The sequence below is a fragment of the Microtus pennsylvanicus genome, chromosome 10, assembly GCF_037038515.1.
Source record: "Microtus pennsylvanicus isolate mMicPen1 chromosome 10, mMicPen1.hap1, whole genome shotgun sequence".
Taxonomy (NCBI): domain Eukaryota; kingdom Metazoa; phylum Chordata; class Mammalia; order Rodentia; family Cricetidae; genus Microtus; species Microtus pennsylvanicus.
Genome location: NC_134588.1, coordinates 63447634 through 63459402, shown reverse-complemented (window position 1 = coordinate 63459402; position 11769 = coordinate 63447634).

The following is an 11769-nucleotide window of genomic DNA, read 5'->3' as shown; positions in this document are numbered from 1 at the left end:
GGCATCAGCTTTATGTGACAATCCAATCCTGATGCTATCTCTGATTAAAGGCTATCTTGGAAGAATCTTAACTCCACAGGTTAAGGACTCATTTCCACTAGACTTTCTCCATTTCAGAAGACAGCCACAAATTGGCATCCCAGGCCTTCCACAATCTCCTTGACTAGCTACAAATTCAGCAGTCCTCGCTAACACCTGTTGAACCACTCAGAGAACTCAGGGAAGTATTTTACTAGTGTAGTGGTCAATTTACCCTTTTTTACTCTTTTGAGGGGCCCTTCTACCCAGCTCCCAAATAAATCACACACAGAGGCTTATTGTTCGTTAGGAATGCCCAGTCTTAGCTTGGCTTCTTTCTTGCCCACTTAAAAAAAAAACACAAAAAACAAAAACTAAAATTATTCCTGACTACTTTATGCCTCTGGGCGATTTCCTTTTCTTACTTCTGTGTACCTTGCTTTCACTCTAACTCCATGGCTGGCCACTGATGTCCTCCTCTCCTTGTTCTCTTGTTGGTCTTCCTTTTCCTCCTCATTTCTCCTTCTAGTTCTACTCTCTACCTACCAGCCCCACCTATCCTTGCTCCTGCCTCACTATTGGCCATTCGGCGCTTTATTAGAGCATCAGGTGTTCTAGCCAGGCAAAGAATCACAGCTTCACAGAGTTAAACAAATGAAACATAAACAAAAGTCACATACATTAAAATAATATTCCCCAGCATACTTGCAATTACTGTTTATTATAAATAGCACATACAGTCAACTGTAAGATGAATAAACACAGCAAGGTATGAGGGCAGGTAGAGAGCAGAACATATAGTCAGGCATACAACCTTTCCAGCAAGTCAGTGTGCACTGACCTGAAACTCACTAGAGTACACTGGTTAAAACTGATTTATCAGACTGAGGAGATGGTTCAGTGGGTAAGAGTGCTTACTCCACAGACATGAACACCTAGGTTCAAATCCTTGGCACCCATATAAAAAGACAGACATAGCTACACATGCCTGTAATCCCAGTGATGGGGGACAGAGAGATGGGTCCTTGGAACTCACTGCTCAATCAGCCTACTCGAAACAATGAACTTTGGTACAGCGAGAGACCCTGTCTTAAAAGAAAATAGTAGAGAGATAGGATACTATTGTCTTCCTCTTTTTTAAAAAAAAATTTCGAGGTAGAGTTTCTCTGTAATTTTGGAACCTCTCCTAGAACTAGTTCTTGTAGACCAGGCTGACCTCAAACTTAGAGAGATCTACTTGCCTCTGCCTCTTGAGTGCTGGGATTAAAGGTGTGTGTCACCACAGTCCAGCTTGTCTTCCTTCCTCTTTTTATTCCTGAATGGTCCATGCACCTGCATACTACATGCATGGCACGCGTGCGCGCGCGCACACACACACACACACACACACCACACACACGCACACACACACACACCACACACACACACACACACACACACAGAGAGAGAGAGAGAGAGAGAGAGAGAGAGAGAGAGAATGTGTGAGATAGATAGAGAGAGAGACAGAGAGAGAGAGAGAGACATACACCAAATTAAAAAAAAAAGACTTAATTTTCAAAGAGGCCAGGCATATTGGCTTAGACCTACTGCAGTATTTTGGTATTTTGGAGGCTGACAGGGGAATAGCCGTGAATTTGAGCCTAGTCTGAGCTATAACTCAAGATTCTCTCTCCAAAAATAATCAATGGAGGGATTCTCAAGGTTGTGTTATGTTATTTGCCACTGATGGTAAAACTCGACTTCCAGCCTTCTGCTCACAGCCTTGTGGCTCAGAGTTCCTGCCCTTTGGCCCCTGAGTGCCAGCTTTCATTACTAAACTTCCCAGGGCCCACCAAGAGTCACCTCAGTAGCATAAACCCCTGAAAGGGATAACTAAAGACATTCTTATAGCCTAGGAAATTCCAGTGTTTCAGGAGCTCTGTGACAGAAACAGAGGTAATGGTCAAATAAAATCTTTTCTCTACAGTGTTCCCCAGAGATGATAATTCTGCTACTGCTGATTTTAATAACTGACATAATTGTATAAAGAACTTGGTTGTTCCTAATAAATAGCTGCTCTTCAAATTCTAAAAGCCAGTAGGAACCTTGATGCTATCCTGAAGAGCCCAGACATGTCAGCTGGCTCTGACAAGGGTGCAGAGGACAGACAAACCCTTTGTTGCTGCTGGCATGTTGACTGTAACGGGGTGAAATCACAGACGGCAGTTTGTTTTTATGCCTTTTCTGGACAGTGAATTTCTTGGAGTAAGCCTCTCATCCTACGGGTTTGAAATTTTGATATCTATTTAATTCGCATTCTTTCCTTTTTGACAAAGTGATCTCTCGCTCTTTTTAGACACCAGGTATCCCTTAACTGAGTTTTCTCTCCTGCAGTTATGGACTATTTCTGCCTGAAATGTGTATATAAACATTTTCCTAAAGCTCTGGAGCTAATTGAAACTGCTTATGTACAGACACACATGGGCACACATTCTGGCACACTCTCTTGTGGTTTTATCCCTTTTCTGACATCAAGAAGGAACCCCTTTGATATTTTCATTTTCCAGTTTGTTAAATATTTATAGGGCATCCATTGTTTCTTAAAGAGCAAATTTTCACTTAAGAGCATCTGAAACAGATAACTTAATGATTCTGTTTAAGGGAAAATCTGAAAATGGACTTGACCTGCAGTAATTTTCTTCTCATTTGGAATGATCCACCATAAATAAAAAGATTATATACTTTTTAATCTGCCTCTTTAAAAAAACTCTATTTTATATGTATGGGTATTTTGCCTACATGAATGTCTATGTACCACATGTATGTATGGTCGGTATGTATGTTTGACGCTCACACGGAGACTTGAAGAGGCTGTTGGGTTCCCTGGAAAGCTGGACTTGCCGACAGTTGTGAGCTGCCATGCAGGTACTTGGAATCAAACCTGGATCCTCTAAAAGAATAGGCTAACCCATGTAACTTGTTTTGGTTAAAATGGGCAAATCTTTAGTGTCCTACACACCAGTCACCTTAGCTGTTGAAATAAAATTTATCTATCGGGCTATGTAAGGAAGAAGTCACTCCTGTTTATGTAAACCAAATCCAATGTATGGTAGCTCTGTGCATTTAAACTTCACACCGCCACACACAAGACAGACAGAAACTCACCAACCAAAACACCTGAGAAATTGAAGCTGCTTATCTTTCAAGGAACAGCCCAGGAGCCCCAGTTAAAAACAGACTAATTCCCCCAAAAATCTCTTACTTTTTTTGTTAAATTCATAAATCTATACCCCCAGCACAGACCCTATAAAGTATCTCTCATCAACTTTCTACCAGAAATTCTAATCTGAAATTCACTTTGGGGGGTGGAGTGGAGCAAGAGATGAATGCTTGTACATGGTCATATATAATACATGTTAGGCGTGCGCACAGGTGAGTGTGTATCTACACTTGGATACTCAGGTACATGAATGTGTACACAGACACATTCTGTCTTCAAGTTCTACATCACAAAAATTCTATAAAAAAGGAATCAGCACAAAGCTCATCTTAGAAATAGAAGAGAAGAAAACTGAAGCAGCATAGACAAATGTTCCTTTGCTGGGCTGGTGATTTTAAATATAAACAAATCTATTTGCTTCATCAATGACTTTGTTTCTGTGGTGCTCACAGTTCCTTTTCCTTTTTCTGTTCAAGATCTAGAGTTGTCTCATCACCTCAGCTTCTCTGTCCATTTCTTTGTGGTCTACTCTGAATTCTCACCTAGGTCACCTCTCAAAGCTGAGCCATTATGAGAGCATCAAAATCATTCTGTAATTTCACGAGGAGTCCTGTTTGTGTGAAAAGTGGAGCCGACAATTTTCTGGGCAGTAAGGATTGTGTTCCAAATTACTGAAACCAGAGTCATCTAATAACGAACAATGAGTGTTATTTTTCAAAACCCGGAGCAATTCTGGGGCTAATTTTCCTTTGTGTGTGCACTAATAAAGTTCAGAAGCAAAGCTGACCCCCTAGGTGGATGCCTACATATTTTTATATCCTAGATAGTTTGTACAAGTCCAGGAAATCCATCAGCATTTTATAAGAAGTTAAATCCTCTGAGATCCTAATGGCTCAGACTTTGGCATGGGTTTCCAAACCCAGAAAAGCTGGTCACAAAAAGCACTACAGTGATGCCCACTGAGGACTTCCTATAGGTCTTGCCTGGAGAAAGCTGCAAGACTGCCATCTTGGAAACGAATATTTCACCAAAATTTTAAAATCTTTAGTTATGTCTTCATTATTAACTGTAATTGGCTTCCTTATATAGGCAGAAAGTACCTTGGGGAATGTAATACAGAGTATGAGAGAATGTTTGCGAACAATATACTAGAAATCCATTTGAACATGTGATAGACTTAGACCACACATGGAATAACTCCTCAAATGTTAATTTAAGTCATCGTGAGTTTTGAAACAGCCACGCAGGAAGTAATTCCCATGCCCCCAATTTCCTCTCATCATGACCTCTTCTTCTTTAATTATTATCTTTAATTATTGTTGTAACACTGTCCAGTCTGCTCATCCATTTAGCACATGGAATAAATAGTCTCAGAACATAGAAAGATATAAAGAATTTTCCTTCAATTAATTTCAATGTCACCATAGCATCTGTTTAAGTTCTCTAAAGCAGTGCATCTAAAATTAAACACATACAGCTCACCTGGACAGCAACTCTGAAGCCTGGGAGTGTGCAACCTGGCTCACAGGTAATGATGAATTTACTGATTTTACTCCTTCTTACACTTTGAGTATCAAGGTGCTGGGTGACTGACTGGGTATGATTCACGAGGAGGGAAGCAAGAATGTTTGTATTTCCCTAGAAAGAGTAAGTGACACATTTTAGTGTAAGGAGAATGGAGGAAAGGCAGGAGGATGAAAACTGAGTTTTCTCTGGAAATCTCCAACACTGTTATCTGTTATGTCTGCAAGAGAGCACTTGACCTGGTGCCCATTAGTTGAAAAAGAACTTAGCAGGAAATTCGGAGGCTAACACCCAGCTTGCATTGAGACAAGGAGAGTTTCAGCAGAGGAATAACTGACAGAGGAAGAGAAGAAAAAAAAAGCAGAAGTCAAGTCCAACTTGGAAACTATCTAGATTTATCTGAAACATAAGGATCAGTTCATCTCCTTGTGGATTTATTCAGCAATTCAGCAAACAGCCTGCTATACAGAGTGAAGTACAGTGTCCCAAATTCCCAGATTCTTCCGCAAATACTCAAATTCATGATACTAGTTAAGCTCTATGATTCTTGGCTGGAGACAAACATTGTGCGATACTTTCAATTTTTGACCTTGATAGTCCTAAGTCTATATGTTTAAGGAAAGGCCATCTAGTTGAGGTTTGGTCTTCACCTTGGTTTGACCATAATTGAGCAATGGATTGAAATTCACAATAACGCTGGACTTGTAACAAAGCACTCGCACATCTGTCCTCTCTTACCCATGCCATTCTCCAGCAGAATCAGTGTGCCAAACTGATATCAGATTAAAACATGGCCGTGCAAAAATATTGTCACGTGATCAAGTCAGTCACATATAGGTTTTCTTCATGTGCAGTTTTCTGTAACACATGTCTAGCAATTGGTGTTCTTCAAAGAACAATACCAAAAGTATATGTGTGTTCATATGTGTACAAACACACAGATTTATCATAAGGAATTGGCTTACATCTCTGTGGAGGTTAAGATAGTCCAGGACCTGCCATCAGCAAAGCAAAGATCAAGGAAAGCCAAGGATATGATTGAGCCCAGTTTCAATAGATGGAGAAGTGAGGGAGCTAATAGTGTAAAATCTCAGTTCATTGGTAAGATTAGACAAGATGTTCCAGCCTAAGGAATGAGGCAGAAAGAGGACAATGGAAAAAGAAAGGCACAAGGTCACAGTGCTCCTTTCTCTATCCTTTGCTTTACTAAGTTATGGAGGATTGGAAATGTCCATTCTTACCAGGGGTTCAATTTATGTTACCCAGTTATTGTAGGGAGGGCTTGTTGGTTCCTGGACACTTGGCTAGTTTAGACCCAAAATAATCACATAGAAACTGTATTATTTAAATCACTGCTTGGCCCATTAGCTCTAGTTTCTTATTGGCTAAGTCTTACATATTAATTTAACCTATTTCCATTAATCTGTGTATTATCATGAGTCAGTGGTTTACCGGCTAAATTTTTGGCACATCTGATTCTGGCAGTGGCTCCATAAGCGTCTCTCTGACTCTGCCTCCTATCTCCCAGTATTCAGCCTAGATTTCCCTGCCTACCTAATTTCTGCCTTGCTATAGGTCCAAAGCAGTTTCTGTATTCATTAATGGTAATCGCAGCACACAGAGGGCACTCCCACATCACCCAGCAGTCCAAACACTGACCTCATAGGGATACTTTTTATTTATTTCTTCTTTATTTATTCTTCTCTCATGTTACATCTCCCTTCCCTTCTCTCCTTCCAGCTCCACCCCCCCCCACCTACCTGCTACCCCAAATTCATTGTTCTTCCATTTCCCTTCAGAAAAGAACAGGTCTCCTAGGGATATCACCCAAACATGGTATATCAAACTGCATTAGGCATATCCCCTTATATTAAAGCTGGACAAGGCAACTCAGCAGGAGGAAAAGGGTCCCAAAGCTGGCAAAAGAATCAGAGGCAGCCTCCACTCCCGCTGTCAGGAGTCCCACGATAATACCAAACTGTCTTTTTTCCGCTGCATATTTTTGGCTTCTTTATCAAAAACTGTTTATCCGGTTTTGATTTAACTTTGGTAAGTAGTACCCTTCAAGAAAAATTTTAGATTTGTTTTTTACTTCATTTTCTTTTCTTTTTCTTTCTTTTTTTTTCTGAATTTGTTAGTTTGGATACTGTCTCTGTCTTTTAGCTAGTTTGGATAAGCTTTTTTCTATCGTGTTGATTTTCTCAAAGAAACAACTCTTGGTTTCATTGATTCTTTGTATTCTCTTCATTTCTAATTTACTGATTTCCACCTTCTGTCTGCTCCTCTTGTGTGTATTTGCTTCTTTCTGGGCTAGAGCTTTCAGGTGTACTGTTCCATTTCTAGTCTGAGATCTCTCTAATTTCTTTATGCAGACGCTTAGTCCTATGATCTTTCCTCTTAACACAGCTTTCATTGTGTCCTGTAAGTTTGGGTAGGCTGTGCATTCATTTTCATGGAATTTTAGGAAGTTCTTAATTTCTTTACTTCTGTCTTGACTTAGTAGTCATTAAATAGAAACGTGTTCAGTTTCCATGAGTTTGTGGACTTTCAGCTGTTGTTGAAATCCAACTTTAATCCCTGGTGGTCTGACAGATGCTGAGACTTATTTCAATTTTCTTATATCTGCTGATACTTGTTTCATAACCATGTATGTGGTCAGTTTTGAAGAAAGTTCTGTGAGGTGCTGAGAAAAAGGTAAATTCTTTGTGTTTAGGTGCAATGTTCTGTAGATATCTGTTAGGTTCATTTGAGTCATAATGTCTATTAGCGCCATTATTCTTCTGTTTAGTTTTTGTCTGGATGACCTGGCCATTGGTGAGGGTGGGGTATTGTAGTCTCTTAGTATTAATGTGTGAGATTCAATATGTGACTTAAGTTTTAGTGTCTTTTAGAATTGTGGCTGCCTTTGTATTTGGGGTATAGATTTTAAGAATTGAGATGTCATCTTGATGAATTTTTCCTTTGATGAGTATAAAGTGTCCTTCCCCATTTTCTTTGATTAATTTTGGTTTGAATATTTTGTTAGATAAGAATAGCTACACTGGCTTGCTTCTTGGATCCATTTGCTTGGAAAATCTTTTTACAACCTTTTGCTCTCTGAGGTAATATTTATCTTTGATGTGTGTGTGTGTGTGCATGTGTGTGTGTGTGTGTGTGTGTGTGCGTGTTTTCCCTTCTTTGGATTTTGCTGGGGTGAGATTGTTGCCGGTGTTTTTATAAGCGTAGTTAACCTCCTTGGTCTGGAGTTTTCCTACTAGTACCTTTTGTAGGGCTGGATTTGTGACAGTTTAAATTTGACTTTGTCATGAAATATCTTGTTTTCTCCATCTCTAGTGACTGAAAGTTTTACTGTGTATGATAGTATGGGCTGACATCTGTGGTCTCTTTAGAGTCAGCCATTCATCTGTCCATGTGCTTCTGGCTTTTAGAATCTCTGTTGAGAAGTCATGTGTAATTTAATAGATCTGCCTTAATATGTTACTTGGTCTTTTCTGCTTACAGCTTTTAATATTCTTTCTTTGTTCTGGATGTTTAGTATTTTTATTATTATGTGGCAGGGTGACTTTCTCTTCTGACCCTATTTGTTTGGAGTTCTCTAAGTTTCTTGTACCTTTCTAGGCATGTCCTTCTTTAGGTTAGGAAAACTTTCTCCTGTGATTTTATAACAAATAATTTTTGGGCCTTTGAGTTTGAAATTCTCCTTTTATTCCTATAATCCTTAGGTTTGGTCTTTTCATAGTGTCGTGGATTTTCTGGATATTTATGTCAGGAACTCTTTTAGGTTTAATGTTTTCATTGACTGATGTAATAATTTCTTCTGTCTTCTTTGCCTAAGATTCATTCTCTCAGCTCTTGTAGTCTGCTGGTGATGCTTGCTTCTGTAGTTTCTGTTTGGTTACCTAAGTTTTCAATCTACAGGATTCCCTCAGTTTTTGTATTCTTTATTAGTTCCATTTCGATTTTCAGATCTTGAATCAGCTGCACCTACTTTTTGTTTGTTTATTTGGCTTTCATTAAGCAATTCATTCATTTCTTCCCATTGTTTGTGTTTTTCCTAGATTTTTTTAACGGATTTATTCATTTCTTCTCAGGACTTCTATCATCATCAGAAAGTTGGTTTCAAGCCAGTTTTCTTTTGTTTCAGTTGTGTTGGGATATTCAGTGATTGCTGTGGTAGGATTGCTGAGTTCTGGTAATACCATATTGCCTTGGTTGTTGTTGATTTCGTTCTTATATTGGTGTCTAGGCATTTGAATCTAGGTCTAGGTGCCAATGTCTTGAGTTTATCTTTGTTAGATGAATATTTTCCCCCTTCTTTTCTGTTTTCTCTTCGGTGTTCTGGTCTTTGTGATCTGTATTTCTGGCTGCTGGTCTGGCAGGCAGTCTCCCTCAGAAGTGGGGGCTGGATTTCGGCCATCTAGCATGGCCTTTGGTCCAGCATGGTGTCTCTGCTCTTTTGACTGGCGACTGACATGGCCTGACCCTGCACAGCAGATATCTGTCAGCATAGGAGCAGGCTTGGCAGTGGGGGTGAGGGGAGCATGGGCTGTGAATGTGTCAGTTTAGGCTCTGAACCCAGGATGTGGGAGGGTTCGGAGGGCAGATGAGGTTCTTACCTGTTCTGACTTGTGTAGCCTGCAACTGAGTAGCAGATATCCACCTGAGGTGATCTGATACTCTACTTTTTATTTTTAAGAATGCTTTATATATATGTGGAGGTCAGAGGGCAATGTTCAAGAATTGGCTCTCTCTTTCCTCTGTGTATGCTACAGATACCAAACTTGGGTCATCAAGCTTGGCAGAAAGTGGCTTCACTTACTGAGCTATCTCAGGCCCTCCTCTGGAGACTTCTTCATAGACACATCACAATGCTTAATCTGGTTAGCCTGTAGCCCATCACACGTGAGACACAACACCCAAGGTATCTCCTGCCACCATTTTAACTTTACATGAGGTTTTTGCTTGGGGGAATTTTATATTTCTTTGGTTGGTTTTTATCTGTTTTTCTCTCATCTCCCCAAATGGGTTTTCATCTTATTACCAGAGGAGTACTCTTGACCCATGTACTGATTACCCAGCCTGGGTTTCCAAAGTCAGACTCACCAGAAGTACTAGAGTGTTCCCTACTGAGGATTCCCTACAGGCCATCCTTGATCAGAGCCCACACAGGGGAAGCAGCAATCTATCCTGTGTAGACACACATACCTGCCTGTTCTTTGGTCTGTGGGATGAGGAGTATATTTTCAGAATCCCAATTTCAACCTTGAAAAATCTCAGTAAGTCATTTCCTTAGACCAGCAGCTCCGGTACAAATGACATAAGACAAATACAGGCGCGTTAGTATTCTGAACTTAGAGTAAACCAACTACACAGCAGCAGTTTGAGTTTTTAAATACAAACATTCGTCAAAAGGTTCAGAAATCAACAAAGCACCCAAACTTGAGATTTGGTATTTAGACATATGAGGATGACAACGGTGATGATTAGGAAAGGGAGAAGAGGAAAGAGGGAGGCGACACTTACAAATGAGCTCATTGGCAACAAGCCAGAACCAATTGGGCTTGTACCATGTAGCTAGGCACCCCACCAAGGGTGCCAAGGGAACAAACTCTGCAATCAGACTGTTATTTAGGTGAGCTCCATCGATTCAGCAGGAGTTCAAGTTTCTCGGTGCTTAAGGAGCAAGCCATCTGACGGAGTAACAGTCTTTGGAGTTGGAGGGATTTTTACGTTTCAGCTCTGCCCATCACTGCATATTTCACAGCGGGTAAAGGATTTTTTCCTCAGAACCTTAGTTTTCTTAACTGTGGCATATATAAAATGATAACTGGCTGCGCAATGAGCTAGCAAGAATTCCACGTGTTAATAATGTAGGGTGGCGTCTGCTCCAGTGGTAGCCCGGTCATGATGCTTGGTCTTATGATGAAAAGCCTGGCTCTCCCGGCGCAGAGCATGGCGCTGAACCAATCCTGACAGACAATCTCACTTAAGGAAGGGAGTTAACCACAGATTTTCAGGGCCATTGAACGCTGAGATCTGAATTGTTAGCCAGTTCTACCAGTATCTTAATGCATCTAAATTATATGAGCCAGTGAGTTGTATTATGGAGGGCTTGGTTGGACCGTATTTACTGGAGAAGTAATTTTAATCTACACATCCTTTCAGATAGATTGTAGAGACTATTAAATGGTGCACACGAGTTAGAGAGACTATAAATTCCATTATCTTTTTGGATCTGGGCTTTTAGTAGCGGTAAGTTTAAAAATTCATAATCTAGAACTCAGAAATATATTTCCATAGAAATACCCTTTCAAAATAGGTTTTCACATGGATTTCAAAGAACATTTCTAAATTCCTTGAAGAGGACAAAATAAAGCATTTAAAATGCATATTGTTATGGATTAAAAGGAATTTTATTTAACATATTCTTTTTTATTGATTTTTATTGAGCTCTACATTTTTCTCTGTTCCCCTCCCTGACTCTCTCCTCCCCACTTCAATCCTCCCCCAAGGTCCCCATGCTCCCAATTTTCTCAGGGGATTTTGTCTTTTTCTACTTCCCAGGTAGATTAGATCTATAGAAGTTTCTCTTCGAGTCTTCATTGTTGTCTAAGTTCTCTGGGATTGTGGTTTGTAGGCTGGTTTTCTTTACATTATGTTAAGAAATTTTTTGAGACAATATTAAAGAATTAAAATTAGAGATAAAAATAAATATCAATGTATCTAGAATAATTAGGCTTCAGAAAGTGAAGCCTTCTAGAAGTCTCGATTAATTGTTCAAGTTATACATTTGACATTTAGTTATGCCAAAAAAGGTGCTGCTGACAATCTTGGCTTCAGGAAGCCACGGGTGTTTTCATGGACACTTACCCACAGGATCTAGACGCTACCACTCTCAACAATACTTAGTCTAACTAATGAATTCCATGACCACTTTCAACAGGAAAGATTTCCTTATGAACCCCGAATATCCGATTTCTCATTCTGTAGATGATAAGCTCTATAAAAATACAATTATATTCACATGC